This window comes from Rhinolophus ferrumequinum, chromosome 9 (assembly GCF_004115265.2).
Source record: "Rhinolophus ferrumequinum isolate MPI-CBG mRhiFer1 chromosome 9, mRhiFer1_v1.p, whole genome shotgun sequence".
NCBI classification, from domain to species: Eukaryota; Metazoa; Chordata; class Mammalia; order Chiroptera; family Rhinolophidae; genus Rhinolophus; species Rhinolophus ferrumequinum.
This window is the reverse complement of record NC_046292.1, coordinates 21,601,980-21,618,572: the sequence shown is the minus strand read 5'-3', so window position 1 is coordinate 21,618,572 and position 16,593 is coordinate 21,601,980. Positions and strand designations below refer to the sequence as shown.

Below are 16,593 nucleotides of genomic sequence, written 5' to 3'. Positions count from 1 at the left end.
CTGTTGGTCAGAAGTCCAGCCTGGTGTGGCCGCTGAGGATGAAATCAAGATGCTGGCAAGACTTGGTTCACATTTGGAGTATCTGGGGAAAATCAGTCTCCAAGCTCATCCCTTTCGTTGTCTGAGTTTGGTTCCTAGTGTTTGTAGAACTGAGTTCTGTAGTTTTGTTTTTTAATTGGGGAATGTTGGGGAACAATGTGTTTCTCCAGGGCCCATCAGCTCCAAGTAAGTTGTTGTCCTTCAATCTAGTTGTGGAGGGCGCTGCTCAGCTCCACGTAGCTGTTTTCAATCTTTAGTTGCAGGGGGCACAGCCCATCATCCCATAAGGGAATTGAACTGGCAACCTTGTTGTTAAGAGCTCGTGCTCTAACCCATTGAGCCATCTGGCTGCCCCTCCCGAAGCTCAGCGGCATCTGGTTGTCTTCAGCCTAGTTGTGGAGGGTGCAGCTCACTGGCCCATGTGGGAATCAAACCAGCAACCCTGTTGTTCAGAGCTCACGCTCTAACCAACTGAGCCATCCGGGCACCCCAAGTTCTATAGTTTTTTGCTGGCTATCAGCTGGAGGCCTCCTCAGCTCCTCCTAGATGATACTTTCTTTGCCATGTGGCTCCTCCCAAATGGCACAATGAATTCTGATGCTTCAAATCTCTGACGTCTCCTGAAACCAGTCAAAGAAATCCTCTGCTTTTCAAGGCCTTACCTGACCAGGTCCAGCCCATGCAGGGTCTTCTCTCTACCTTACAATCAAGTGGTTTAGGACCTTACTTATATCTGCAAAATCTCTTTTGCCATATAAGGGACATAATCACTGAGTTCATATTTTCATCATATTCACAGATTCCAGTCACATACAAGGGATCACCCAAAAGTGAACGCCAATGAGGGTCACCCTAGAATTCTGCCTAACAGGTGCATTTATAATTTTGATAGATATTGCCATCTTGTCCCCCACAGGGGCTGTGCTGAAGAATTTCCCCTCCCCCAGCAGTGATGCACATGCCTGTTTTTCCACAGTGTCACCTAAAGAATGTTATCAAACTTGGATTTCTGCCAATCTGATAAGTGAAAAATGGAATCTCAATGTATTTTAAGTTTGTGGCTATCTTCTTATGAATAAGGCTGAAGATTTCTTAAAAAATTTAGAAGCCATTTATAGTTCTTTTTTTGTTACGGCTTCTGGTTTTGAGTCATAAAGTGGTCTTTCTAACTCCAAAGTTAATCAGAACCCCTCCTGTGTTTTCTTCTGGTGCTTTTATGGTTTCATTTTATATACTGGTTCTTAGCCCTGGAAGCTTCTCTTGTCATTTCCTCAGCAGCAAGTGCAAAGGTGGACCCAAATGCCTTGGGATTTGGGGTAAAGAAGGCAGCTGCCGTGGTGGAGCCCTCTAGGTGCTGCTGGGCTCTGACTTCCTTCAGCTCTGCCAGAAATCCCAGCCAGCAGACCTCCCCACTTCCCTTCCTCCAGCACTCATTGTATCCTGGGCTGGCACAGAGAGCCCAGAATTGAAGAAACCCTGCCCTGCCTGAGGATCTTCCAGTCTGGAGCATGAGACAATCACGTGGCTAAACGGAACTGGAGATACAGAACCAGGGCTAAGGGTAGAGGGAAAGGAGACGGGAATTCTGATGGGAGGCTCCCGGGAGGAGGTGGCTTCTGAGCTGAGCCGTAAGAATGAGGGAAAATATAATCGCAATGATGGGGGGAAAGAGATCAGCAGGAGCAAAGACAGGAAGGTGGGGAAATCAGCCAGAAGTTTAAGTAGGAGAGGTTTTAGTGGACCATGAGGTCCTCAAGGGTGGGGATAGAGTATGATTTCTCTCCGTGCATCTGCCCGAATTTGACAAATGAAACGAAGCAGAAGAGACATGGGACTTTTTTTTTTTTTTAAATACATGACATTTATTGCATCTTTAAAATATCACAAATAAGTCTGAGGAATCACTCGACATCTTGGTGTTTCTCTGGCTGGACAACTTAGATCTAATTCATCCGCCTGCTGAACTGTTCCTTTTTCAGAAACATAGATGCCATCCAAAAATTTTCTGATATCCTCGTTTTTAACTGTTGTGGCTTGTTAAATCAAAGCAGCTGAATTTGATACAAGGTCAATATAATTTCCTTCAAGAATTAACTCATCTTTCTGGGCTCGAGATACTGAACAGGCAACACCTGACCTCATCCGAACCCTGCGGATGTATTTTTCACCCAAGAAATTTCGGATTTCAACAGGAGAACCATTCTCCTGAATAACGACTTTGATGGGGAAGTGAGCACACACAGACTTCATCTTGTAACGGACGCCCAATGTAACCCTTGGTCATGTTCTGTACGTGACTACGTAGTGCGGACAACAGCCAGCTCCTTCCTATCTTCTTTCCAAGGAGACTGAGCTCTACACGTATGTGATTGAAGTCCCTCCGCAGGGTGCCTCTGGGACCCTCCCCAATAAGTGCGGTCCCTTCAGAGTGATGGAATGTCCACAGTCTGATTGCTGAGAATGGTCTTCATCCTCGCAGTGGACGCAATCAAAAAAAAAAAAAAAAAGCGAGACATGGGTCTTTGATCCAACGCTAAATGATTTTCCCTTTACTCTGACAGCGAGAAGCAAGAAGCCCTTGGCTGTGCTAACATCTCGGAACCTGGGCGAGCTCTGCACACCACTGCCCCCTTGGGGCTGATCTGGGAATTCTCCGTGACTTAGACCTCAAGTCTAAGCAGAGCAAGTCCAAGGGAGGAGGCTGAGTGTGTCTCAGAGGATTGAAAAACTATGAAATCCTGCTCTGAGAATGTCTGAGTCCAGTGGTTCCTCAGAGACCATCTGGTCTGACCTCTTCATTAGACATGGAGAAACCAAGTCTCAAAAGAAGGTGTGGAGAGGAAAGCACTAGACTTGATGTAAGAATCCTTAGTTTACAGCCTGGCTCTATGTCTTAGTGGTTGTAAGACTGTGGGAAAGTGGCCTCAACTCCCTGACCCACAGTTCCATCTCTGTAAAATGGAGTCTGGGATCTAGCAACCTTCTCTTTTCTGGTAATGTCAGGCTAACTTACTCAGATCAGTTCTCCCACTGAAAACGAAAAATGCTGGTATAGTGGTCTAACCAGAGGGTAAGGTGTTAACAGAACAAAACTGAAAACAGAAACTGTTTTCCCTGTTAACAGCGAAAACAGAAACTTAGACAGATAAACCAAGTAGGAAAGTCACTTTTACTCTGAGGGCATTTCCTGATTCTGGCCGATGTGAACTGTTGTTTTGCTGACTCCCCTGGACAAGGGGCACAGATAAAAGTTAAAGCACATGGTGAAGGATCGTACAGAAAACCCTCCCCCATAATAAGGTGGGATCCCAAAGAGCCACACTGTCAGAAGTAAACCAGCCTTAGCCCTAGTATGGACTAAGTATCGGCTGGATGACCTGTAACCTCAAGCCTTGAACTTGGATTGAAGTGACCCCAAATTATTTGTGCCTCCTGGAAAAAACAAATGAAAATCTCCTTTGTAGGGAGGTACCTTCAGCCTAGGCTCCAAATTAATCACACAAATAAATTTTCACAGAATTAGGAAAATAAAATCCCATGGTAAGAACCAGAAGAAATAAGAGACAACAAAAATATCCATAAAGAATTCAGATACTGGAATTATTTTACACAGAATATAAAAAATTATGTTTAAATAAATGAAAGTCTAGCTTGAAAATATTTGCATGGAACAGAGAAACTAAAAAGTGACAGTAAATTTGAAAAGAGCCAAATTGAACTTCTATAAATGAATAATACAATAACCAAAATTAAGAAGTCAATGTCAAGTTTAAAGCAGATTGGACATAGCTGAAAAGAGAATTGGTGAACTGGAAGCAAGATCAGAAAAAACAATCTGGAATGAGCATAGTAAGGAGACATAAAGATTAAAAAATAATACAGAAGAAAGGGTAAAAGATTTGGAGAACAAACGAAAAAAAAAATCTAACATTTATTTCATTGGAAACCTAGAAGGAGTAAAGAGAGAGAATGAGGCAGAGGTGATATGTGAAGAATCAGTGGCTGAAAATTTCCCAGAACTGACAAAATATATTAATTTACAGATTCAGAAGCCTAACAAATACTAAGCAAAACACATTTAAAAAAATTTACACCTAGAAAAGGCTATATATTGTATGATTCCAACTATATAACACTCTGCAAAGGCAAAACCATGAAGACAATAAAAAGATCAGTTGTTGCCAGGGGTTTGGTGGGAGAGAGAATGAATAAATGGAGCATGGGAAATTTTTAAGGCAGCGAAATTATTTTGTGTGATACTATAGGGGTGTATATATGTTATTATACATTTGTCAAAACCCATAGAATGTATAATACAAATAACAGTAATGTAAACTATGGACTTTGGTTGATAATGATGTGTCAGTATTGGTTCATTGATTGTAACAAGTGCACTACACCCATGGGGAATGTTGGTGGTGGGGGAGGGTATATGTGTGGGGGGGAGGGACATGGGGAACTCCCAGTACTTTTCACTTAATTTTGCTATGAACCTAAAACCACTTTAAAAAAATGAAATCTATTAATTAAAAACTTTTTTTTACAACTAGACACATTATGGCGAAACAGAAGAATACCAAAGACAAAGATAAAAATCTTAAAAGCTGTTGGGGAAAAATAAAAGATTAACTTCAAAGGACCAAGATAGACTGAGAGTTGACTTCTCAAGAGCAACAGTGGAAAACAGAAGACAGCAGAAGGTTATCATCAATATGCTAAAAGAATATTTCTGTTGGCCTAGAATTCTATACCCAGTGAAAAATCCTTTGAAAACAAGAACAAAATAAAGACATTTTCAGACAAACAAAAACTGAGAGTATGCCACCAGCAGATTTCAGGTAGGAAGAAAAAGGGCACAGATAGAAGGTAAAAAAGGCTAGAAAGAATGAAGAGTAATGAAATGACAAATGTGCAGGCAAATCCAAATGAACCATGACTGTATAAAATAATAATAATGTCTTGTGGTATTTAAAACAGAAAATAATATATATTAAAAATACATGACGGGCCGGCCGGTGTCTCAGGCTGTTAGAGCTCCATGCTCCTAACTCCGAAGGCTGCCAGTTCGATTCCCACATGGGCCAGTGGGCTCTCAACCACAAGGTTGCCATTTTGATTCCTCGACTCCCACAAGGGATGGTGGGCGGCGCCGCCTGCAACTAACAACTGGATCAGGAGCTGAGCTGCGCCGTCCACAACTAAGACTGAAAGGACAACAACTTGTCTTGGAAAAAGTCCTGGAAGTACACACTGTTCCCCAATAAAGTCCTGTTCCCCTTCCCCAATAAAAAAAAAATCTTAAAAAAAAAAATACATGACAAAAATGATACATGAGTCAGGAGGTGGGAAAATGGAATTAAGATATTGTAAGGCTTTTGTATTATTTTGGGTAAATGCATTGAGTAATTCCAGACTTGAACAAGTTAAGTGTGCAGATTATAACGTCTAGGATAACCAATAATTAATACAAATGAGTTAAGGGAAGTGGAAGTCTCCTCTGGGCAAGGTCTACTAACCAAAGTGGACTTTAAGGCAAAAAGTACGACTAAGAATAGAGAGAACCACGGTATATAATAAACAAATCAAGTCATCAGGAGGATGTATCAATTTATATACACTTATAAATCAATAAGAAAAAGACAATCTAATCAAACAATGGGTAACAGACACTTCACAAAATTGACAAATAAGTATATGAAAAAGTGCTCAACCTTACTAATAATCAAAGAAATGCATGCCCACAGTAAGATGCCACTACACAATCATCATATTGGGATAATTTATAATTCGAACAATATCATGTATTGGAGATTACCAGACAGAAAAGAATCAGGAAAGCATGACTGGTAATCAAGACGGGAAAAAAGACAATAGTATCAGAACCACAATTATCCACATATTGAAGTTAGCAGACAAGAACTTTAAAGTAACTGATAATATGTTAAAGAACATAGAAGAAAAAATTGATAAAATGAATTTAAAAATAGAGATCGTCTATTTTTAATAGAAGTAGAATACACTTTTAAAAAAATATTCTAGAACTGAGAAATAGAACACTCGAAATGAAGAATTTATTGGATGTGTTTACCACAAGACAGGGTATAACAGAATGACAAAGGACAAGATTAGAAAACTTGAAGACAGTTGAATGGAAAATATCCAAAGGAACACTTGAGATCTTGCTCCTTGGCATATGTTGTCAGTTTGGCTCAAATAAACTCTTTAAAAAAAAAAAAAAAAAAAAAAAAGCAGGAACTGAGCATAAAAGGTATGTGGGACATAGTCGGAACGTCTAACATTTGTGTATTTGAAATCCCAGAAGGGAAAGAAAGAGAATTGGAGCAGAAGCAATATCTGAAGTGACATGGCTTATAATTTTCCAAAACTGTTGGAAGATAGCAACCCACAAATTCAAGAAGCTGAGTGAAACCCAAGCAGGATAAAAACAAAGAAAACAACACCTAGACATATCATTGTCAACGGCTGAAAACTGAGGCAAAAAGAAAACCTTAAAAGCAGCTAGATAAAAGAAGACACATTATCTGTAAAGCAACAAGACTGATGCCCACATTTCAACAGAAACGATGAATCCAGAGACAATTAACGACATTTTTAAAGTTCAAGGGGAAAAAACCCTGCTAATCTAGAATTCTATACCAAGGGGGGAAATCCTTCAAGAAATAAAGTGAAACAAAGACATTTTTGTATAAAGAAAGAAAAGGCTGAGAAAATGCATTGCTGGCAAACCTATACTACAAGAAATATTAAAGGAAATTCTTTAGGCTGGGGTAAAATGATCCCAGATGAAAGCACAGACCTTCAGGAAGTAATAAAGGACATTTGAAAGGACAACTATGTGGGCAAACATAAAATACTTGACTAATAAAACAATAATAGGAATGTCTTGTAGGGTTTATAACATATGGAAATAAAACATACAATAATGGCACAAAAGGTGGAAGGGAGTAAATGGAATTGAACTGTTGTAAGGTTCTTGCCATGTTAAAACAATGGTAAACATGTAAATTTAATGCTACAATAAATTTCAGTCTGTAATACTGTGATATGGACTGAATGTCTGTATTCCCCTGCTGCAATTCATATGTTGAAACTCTAATCTCTAATGTGATGATAGCTGGAGATGGGGCCTTTGGAAAGTAATTAGGTTCTGAGGGTGGAGTCCTTGCGATAAGATTAGTGCCCTTACAAGAAGAGATACAAGAGAGCTTGCTTCCTGTCTCTGTCATGTGAGGTCACAGCAAGAAGACAGCTGCCCGCAAACCAGGCAGAGGGGTTTCACCAGAACCCCGTCATACTGGTGCTCTGATCTTGGACTTCCCAGTTCCCTGAATTGTGAGAAGTAAGTTTCTGTTGTTTAAGCCACCCGGTTTATGGTATTTTGTTACAGCAGCCTGAATTGTCTAAAACATATAGTCATAGATCAAAGATGCATATTTAAGTCTGTAGATTAATCACTGAAAGAATTTTGCAAAAGTGTGTAACTAGAAACTAATAGAGAAAAAAATAGAATAATAAAAACTACTTGATTATTCAAAAGAAGAAAATAATGGAGGAATGAATGAACAAAGAACAGAATGAGACAGAAAAACAAATGGTAGACCTCCATTCAACTAAATCAGTAATTATATTAAATGCACACGGTTTAAACAAACTGATTAAAAGGCAGATATAATTAGAATGGCTTTTAAAAAGTCCAATTATATTTTATTTATAAGAAACACAAACAAAAATACAGAAAGGTGAAACGAAAGGATGAAAAGAGATACACCATTCCAACACTAATTTTAAAATATTTGGAAGACTAGAAGGTAACTTCTGATAAAAAGCATTTATAAAAAACTATATAGCTGTGGTGGCAGGATGGCTCAGTCAGTTGGAGTGCGGACCCTCAACCGCAAATGTTGCCGGTTGGACTCCCGCAAGGGATGGTGGGCTGCGCCCCCTGCAACTAAAGATTGAAAACACAACTGGACTTGGAGCTGAGCTGTGCCCTCCATAACTAGATTGAAGGACACTGACTTGGAGCTGATGGGCCCTGGGGAAACACACTGTTTCCCAATAAAAGTTAAAAAACAAAAAAAGCTATATACTTAAAACATCATCAAAAACCCCATCATACTTAATGGAGAAATAGTGAATAGGTTTTCCCTAAGATTCCCTTAAGGCAAGTATTTTGTTCTTATCACTTCTGTTCAACATTATACTGGAAAGTTCTGTTCAATAAGGCAAGAAAAAGAAGTAAAAAAAGAAAAAGAAATAAAAGGCATAAAATGGTCATTGTTTTATACCATATAATTGCATGCATTGTAAACCCTATGGGGTTTACCCCCACTACACAACCCCAAAAAAACATACTACAATTAGAAGTGCATTTAATAAAGTCATAGGATATAAAGTTAATATACAAAAAAATCAAGGGATTTTTTTGTATACTAGTCACAATCAATTGGAAAATGAAATAAAAATACTATAAGAACAAATACACATATAGAATCAATGGGTTTTTGACTAACATACCAAGTTAATTCATTAGGGAAAGAAAAGTTTATAATATACGGTGCTAGAGCAACTGGGTATCCATATGGAAAAAAATGAACCTCAATCCCTGTCATTTTCCACAAATAAATATTAATTTGCCATGATAAACCCAAATGAAAAAGCTAAAACCATATTCTATAATAAAACACAGAGAATATGTATGACCTTGAGACTGGCAAAAGTTTCTTAGAATCCAAAAAGCATTATCCATAAAAGAAAAAAATTATAAATTGGACTTCATCAAAATTAAAAATTTGTGTTTTCAAAAGACATCTTTAATAAGAAAATAAAAAGGTAAGCCACAGACATGGAAAAAATATTCACAATACGTATTTATATCTAACAAAGAACTTGCATTCAGAGTACGTAAAGAACTAAAACAATGTTAAAAAGACTAACAATCCAATGTGAAACGGGCAAAAGATTTGTGGTAGATGTACGTTGGTGGCCCCCAATGAACTATGCTTCCCTGTATTCACGCCCTGCTATAGTCCACCCTCATTACCTCTGGGCTTAGACACTGAGTTAGTCAACGTGTGACTTATCTTGGCCTGTGGGGCACTAGTTAACATCATGCAAGAAGACGAGCGCTTGAAACTTGGGTTCTGTGTTCTTTAAATTTCCGTCTTAGAACTCTGAGCCACCCCGGAAAGTGATGTGGCTACCGCAATAGGAAACCTGTGGAGAGAGATACCTGGCCAGCCTCCCGCTGTTCTAGCTTCCAGCTGAAGCACCAGACGTGTGTTCACCCATCTTTGATTTTCAGCCCCCGCTGAGCCTTCAGACGACCAACATCACATGGAGCAAAAGAACTGCCCAGATGAGCCTGGTTCAGAGTGCACGATAGTGAGCGAATAAATGGTTTTGTCTTAAGCCACCAACTTCTGTGGTGGTTTGTTACACAGCAATAGATAATTGAAACAAGACGTGGACAGACATTTCACAAATGGCCAATAAGCGCAAGAAAAGATGTTTAACATCAGTAGTTAGAAAACTTCAAATTAAAACCACAGTGAAATAGCATCTCATACCACCAGAATAGCTAAAATAGAATAAAATTAACAACATTAAATATTGGTGAGGATTTAGAGCAACAGGAACTTTCATACATTGCTGGTGGGAGCGTAAATAAGTACACCACCTCAGAAAACTGTTTAACAGCTTCTTAGAAAGTTAAACATTTATCTTCCTTGTGAACTACCGACTCTACTCCTAGGTGTTTACTCAAGATATATGAACTGATCTCAGATGTGGGGCAGGAAATGAGAGAGAGATGAGATGAGAGAAAGAAAACACAAGAAGATGAGCCACCTGATGACAAACACACATCACCTATAAAACTAATCTTGCTCCCCTGCCCCCACCCCAAATAGAATTGGATTAAGCCTCTACATCCACTTGCCAATCAACAGGAAATTCAGAGGAGAGACGAACACGCTACCTGCACTATGGGGGTGCAATTAGTAATGACCATGGGAAATTCTACAAGACAAATGATGTGGTTTCATTAACAAATAAATTATGAGAGGGAAAAAAGACGGAAAGAGAACCAAAGATTAAACAAAATTTAATGACACATTAAAATAAACAAGAAACAGGCAAAGTGAAAGTCAGGCTGACAGTTGCTTTTGGTGGAGGGTGGGAAAGGGTTATGATGGGGTGGGGGCACGTGGAGAGTTTCTGGGGTGGGTACCACGGTTTTGACTGCAGATAGGGGTGTTTACCTTATTACGGTTCAATAACCTGTGCATTTGTTTTATATGGCTTTCTGTATTTGTATTGTTTTTAACCATAAAAAAGGTTTTCAAAAAATCACCCAGAAGATGTTAAATATGCATATTCCTAGGCTTTAAAAATCCCAGAGATTCTGATTCGTATGTACTTGAATGAGACTCCCCAAATTGCCCCGTTTAAGAAACTTCCAGATGGTTTCATGTAGTCGGCTGAGGATGCATTTTGAAAAACACTAGTGAAGGTATGGGGAGCCAGGAAAGGACTTCTCAGAGGAATGACAAGCAGAATCTTTACTTTAGAAAGATCCCTCTGGCAGTGTGGAGGATGATGAGTTAGACGAGGCTGGAGGCTGACTCATAAGGGCAAAAGAAATGACAGAGGTCTGGCAATTAGAGCAGTGGCCTTGGGGATGGGATGGGATGCATAGCTGAGAGATGTTAAAACTTCAAAAAGTGTTTCCACATTCCCAACCGATACTAATCTTTGGGAGTTGGGTATGACGTATCAGAAATTTAGGAATTTCTCAGGAATCTCTTATTTTATATTTTTCCTAACACTTTGATGGATTTTGAAAAATGTAATGATTGACCATAATAATAAACAATGAACATTTTTCTGTAAGAGGGAGATACTAAACATTTCAGAGGTTTTCTGTTTCAAAAAAAAACACCACATAATAATAAATACATGGCTTATTATTATTACAAGTCAATATAATATGACAAGATATCTTTCAATAACATGTAAAAATGACCTCTACCTTATATAGACATTTGATAGTAAAAATCATTAAAAAGGGAGGACATTAACTCAAGGTAATGCCAAATAAAAATTATTTTAAAAATGGAATGAAATCACAATATTTATTATTTAGAAGTTATTCTCAGAATGAAAATTTAAAACACAAAGTATTAATTGCCGTGATCTTTGTTTTTATGATAAATATTTTAGATGTAGAAAAACTTATTTCATTTTGCACCGATGCTGGTTGAATTAAGAGTGTGTCTGAACACATCTTCAAGCTGGGTATTAGTGTACACATTGCTTCATATAATTTTCCTTTTTTTCAAGATGAAATATTTTGCTTTATAAAGAACTGTAGTCTATAGAAAACATCCAAACACTGGAAAATGCCAGTGTCAACCTAGCGTAAATGAATCAGGAGGCTTTGTTGAAATTTAAAATGGCAAAGTTTTATTCAAGGGTCTTAGGATTTGAGAATTAGAAACAGTACTAGGTAAGACTCAGAGTGCTCTAAAGAAAAGAGAAAAGTTGAGAGCAAACTTTTTTTTAAGGAGGGCACCGCTCACAGTGGCCCATGTGGGGATTGAACTGGCAACCTTGGTGTTATTAGCACCACGCTCTAACCAATTGAGCTAACCAGGCATCCCAAAAAGTAAATTCTTGAGAATCAGTTCTTCATTCTTAGCCTCTGAATTGGTTCTGACCAATTGATGATAATCTTTCAGATGACCGGTAATCTGGATGATGGATATCAGGCTATCTGGACACGTGAACATTCTTTCCTTAGTTCTTCATTCTTTCCTAAATCCTTCAGAGGGTTATCTATAGCAATTTATATATCTCCAGGCATTGACACACAACTGAAAAATTCAAAAGTTTAAGTCCTCAAGCTAGTCAAAGTAAAATGAAATCTATTGCTCAGGCTTTAGCCCCTGTGGTCAGAACCAGTTTTGTCAGCTTCACTATCCAGACTCCATTTTAAGTCAGCCTAGCTATGACGACTTCATCTTGTTTTCTTCACTCATTCCTCACCAGCTAACATTAATTGGGTAGTGTTGGAGTAACATGTCGAAATTGCCAATTTAGGGAATTATTTTGCTTCCAAAATGTATTAATTCTTAGAACACCACTCATAGGATTTGAATAAGGCATAATCATATTATGCATGCAAACATAAATATTCACTTTACTTGTAAGAATGGCTCACCACAAGTGGACAGGGGCACAAACACACACTTATAACATGGCAACAACTACAAACAAGACTGATTACATCTTGAGCAACTAATCCTCTCCTACATGTTTTTGTCCCAGGTCCTGGAAATGTCGACCTTGACTTTTGACTCTGCAGGCCAGTATTTCCTGCTCTAGCTTTCAATATGTCAATGGGTTCCTTCAAACCAATAGTATCTCTATGTTGATTATTAAGCTTTAGTTTTCACAGGAGAATAATCATTGTTTTTTCTACCTCCAGAGGTTGGTGTCACACAAGCCAAGAGAGGAGAGAGCTTCAAGGACAGACTGGGCTGAGAGAGGCTGTGGACTAATTGAGAGAAAGTCAATGGCATGACTTTCCTGAAAGAACGTTACTCTGACCTCTGCGTGTTCTACATGGATAGCCGTGGGCTGAGACATCAGTGGGTTCCATCTGTTCTGGAATCTGCCCAGACCTCTCAGAGCCTCAGGGCCTTTGCAATGCTCTTTCCTCTTCCTGGAGTGTCTTTCTCTAAACCGCCCAGCCGTTAGGTATCTCCTCAAATGTTATCTCCCAACCACTCTCACCAGTCGCTCTCTCTTTTGATTCCTTCACAGCATTTATCACAATCTATCATCTGATTTATTTACTAGTTTAGTATCTGTCCTTTCCCCCTTCTTCTCCACAAGGAATGGCGGCTCTAGAAATGCAATGATCTCTCCTGTCTTATATCCTGCTTAATCCCAGTGCCTACAACAGTATCTGGCACACACAGGGTAGATATTTGATGAATATTTATTGAATAGATGAGCAACTGAATGGATAGAGTCGGCAAGTGCCGATGGCTTTTTGAAGTTACCTCTCTGGAGCGCCATCTTCTCTTTTGTCACAGAGGGATGAGAACTCCTTTCTAGACCTTTTCAACAAATTGTTGGACTCAGTCAGGCAGGATCCTTAGCTAAGCAACTCCTGGTTTCCTGTGAGTGCAACACTGATAATGACCAGTGAGTGGCAGCAAGTCACTATGGTTGAACCATAACGCAGCTTGGGCCACCCAGGGCACAAAACACAGGAAGTTTAATGCCCCAACAGCCAGGCTTGTTTTTTTTCACCATCTAGGATGCAAGACTTTCTTAACATAGTGCGCATGCCCCGGCTGCCCGAACACTGAACTGACACTTGACTTCAAATCCCAGCTCTGCCACTTACTAGCTAGGTAGCCCGAGGTCATTTCCTTCTTTGAAGTGGGGTGTCATTACGAGCTCTTAGGTCCTTATGTGTCTCCAGCAGATAAAGAATGGACGACGGGGGTGGGGGGGTGGGGGGTGGCTGGTTAGAATATGGTGCTGATAACAGCAAGGTTGCTGGTTCAATCCCCACATGGGCCACTGTGAGCTGCGCCCTCCTTAAAAAGAAAAAAAGAATGGACAGCATACGGGGTCAGAAAAAGGCTTTGAGTACTGCAGGGGCCTCAAAGCCTTGGGGTAGCCAGCTGTAGGTGGACCATGCACTTGTGGAGACCCCCATGAGGACCTCATACTCCAAGCAGTCTCCACCTCCCTTGGCTCTCCCCCACCCCACCCACCCCAATTCTGCACCTGCCTCCACATAACTGAACATGGGCACCTGGCCGAACAGTGCAACCCCATTTCACTAGTTCATTCACTTTCCCACTCTTGTGACTTTCCCATCTCTGCCCCTTTCCTTAACACACCAAGACCCCCTCCTGCCTTTTCCCTCTCGGGCCAGGACCTTGTTTCTTGCTTCACTGAGAAAAGAAACAATCAGAAGAGAACCCCACATTGCTTGACTGACCCAGCATTCTCTCCTGTCCTGGGAGGCACTGTCCCGGCTCCCATCTGGGACACATCCTCCCCTCGCAGACAGGATGCTAACACCTCCCACTCACCTAGGGATTGTCCTCTTGGAATTCTCTGCTGTCTATTCTGCATCTTCATCCTCTTCCCCTCTATCAATCCTCCCCATGAGCCAATGAATAAGCAATAATACCTCTCATCTGAAACCCTCCAGGACCCTACCTGTCCTTCATCCAGCCACCCTCCCATTTCCTGCTCCCTTGAAGAGGAGCCCACACTCATCTATCCCCACTTCTCCCCACCATCCTCTCTGGACCCCACTTCCACAACCTTCCTTGGTATTGAAACCCCATGGTAAATATCACTAATGACCTCGTTTCCCGATTCCATTTTCAGCCCTCACTTCTCCCACCCACAGTTGAGGGTTCCCTCCTTGTTGAAACGTTTTTCTTCTCTTAGTTTCCATGACTTGTGCCTTCTCTATCGATTCTCACTTCCTGGTTGGGCTGGGTAGCGCCAGAGATGTAAGGTCCATCCACTGTGGATGGTGCCCATGTTCATCTCTCTCTGCCGTGTTCATACCTGACCTCTGCCCTGAGACGGGATGCTCTCATCTGACTCCATTTGGCAGTTGAGTAGGCTTCTCAAACCTAACTTGCCCCAAATTGAACTCTCAGTTTGAACCCCTCCTAACTTGCTTCTGCTCCCCAGCATCCCTATTTGTATACTGCTCGGACCAAAAGTCCCGGAGTCGTTCCTGAATCCTCTCTGCCCACACCCCACATCTAACCCATGAGCAAATTCTCTTGACTCAACTTTTATAGCCTGTCCTGAGCCTGGTCCTTCTCACCACCTGTACCATGACCACCCAGCACTTGCAGGGATTGGCAGGAGCCCCCTGCAGTTCTCTGTGCATTCTCTCACTGCGTTCACCTGCTCATACCCACCACGGCCTGCCTGCCCCCTCAAACAAAGCCAAAGCCCTGAGTTACGATGGGCTTGGCAAGATTAAACCCTGGACCCTCCTCTTGCCTCACCTCCCAAGAGCTCCTTTCACTCAACTCTGCTCACACACGAGTCTCCTTGCCTTTTTTTGGAAGGAGACAGCCTTTGGGCTTGCTGTTCTAATACTAGAATGCTGACCCAGCTAACCACACAGCTCCCATCAGGTCTCTGCTCACATGCCAAGTGCTCAGAGAGACCTCCGTAGCTCCTCTACCTAAAATAGCACTGTCCTCTATTCTTCACTATCCCCTTCCCTCTTTCATTTTTCTTCACAATACTTACTGCTTCCACTCCATTTTATCACTTATTTTATGGATTTTTTTCTGCTCTGTCTTTTCCCAACTGGAAGTAAGTTCCATGAGCATGGGTTCTTGCCTATCTTGTTCATCACGTGTCACCCGTGACACCAACTAGGGCACAGACTACGCCTTCACATTTTATTTTATGGATGGATGGATGGATGGATGGACGGATGGGTATTCATGATCCCTCAGGACAGCACCCATAGGGCAAAACACAAAACACACTAGCAGCTCTTGCATATGAATAAAACTTTATGTTTCCCTAAAGCCCACTCATATTTGTACTTCCAGACACCTCTGTGGGGGTAGGAGTGGACATTTTCACCATCAATTTCTGGCTCTGGGAGAAGATGAATGACGAACACATGATCTGAAGGCTGCCTGACCCTCCTGGCTTCCTCAGGTGACACAGGCAGCCCTTCCCTTCTCCTCAGATTTCCAAGAGAGAAATCGCTTTAGCCCAAGGATAGTGGAAGATTCCTTTGGTCTTGGCTGAGTAGTAGAGGCAGAAGCAAGCTTGCTGGAGCAGACTCTGGTGGATGGGAAGAACCATTTGCAGAAGCTGGGGATCACAGAAGTCTCATTAGGTGAAGGTTAAAAAGGACACAGGGCACAGGAGGTAAGTGGCCTGTGGGGACCACTCCCCTTCACTCCCTGCAGAAATGTGACAGGTCATCTAATGTGTCCCTACCCCCACATCTGCCACATTCCTCTCTGTAGGACACATTCTCTTTTTTGAGCTCAGAATTTCCCACATATTGTTTTTAAAGTTTTAGTGTACCTGGGGACACACAGTAGCATGTGCCCTATTTGTTTTTTAATCATTTATTTATTTTAAGCGTGTTTTTCCAGGACCCATCAGCTCCAAGTCAAGTTCAAGTAGTTGTTTCAGTCTAGTTGTGGAGGGTGCAGTTCATAGTGGCCCATGTGGGGATCAAACCCGCAACCTTGTTATTAAGAGCACCGCGCTCTAACCAACTGAACTAACCGGCCGCCCAGAATCTGCCCTATTTTTGAGTTGGCTGTATCCACACCTTGTCCATCCAACTTCCCAACCTGGGGATGTCGTAAGGTCAAGGCCAGGTCTGCGGTACCCACATGCCTGGCCCATTAGCTGTGTGGCCAAATGCTGTGCGTGCTCCCTGAGGACACCCAGACCATGGGGGCAGGGAGTGGTTTCTGAGCAGGAGGGGCCCAG

The 16,593-nt window shown here is 41.2% G+C and overlaps 1 pseudogene; it reads right to left on the bottom strand.

Annotated features, from left to right (window-relative positions):
* Positions 1-1,920: 1,920 nt before the first annotated feature.
* Positions 1,921-2,510, bottom strand: LOC117027049 (60S ribosomal protein L9-like; annotated as a pseudogene).
* Between the last annotated feature and the right edge of the window lie 14,083 nt (positions 2,511-16,593).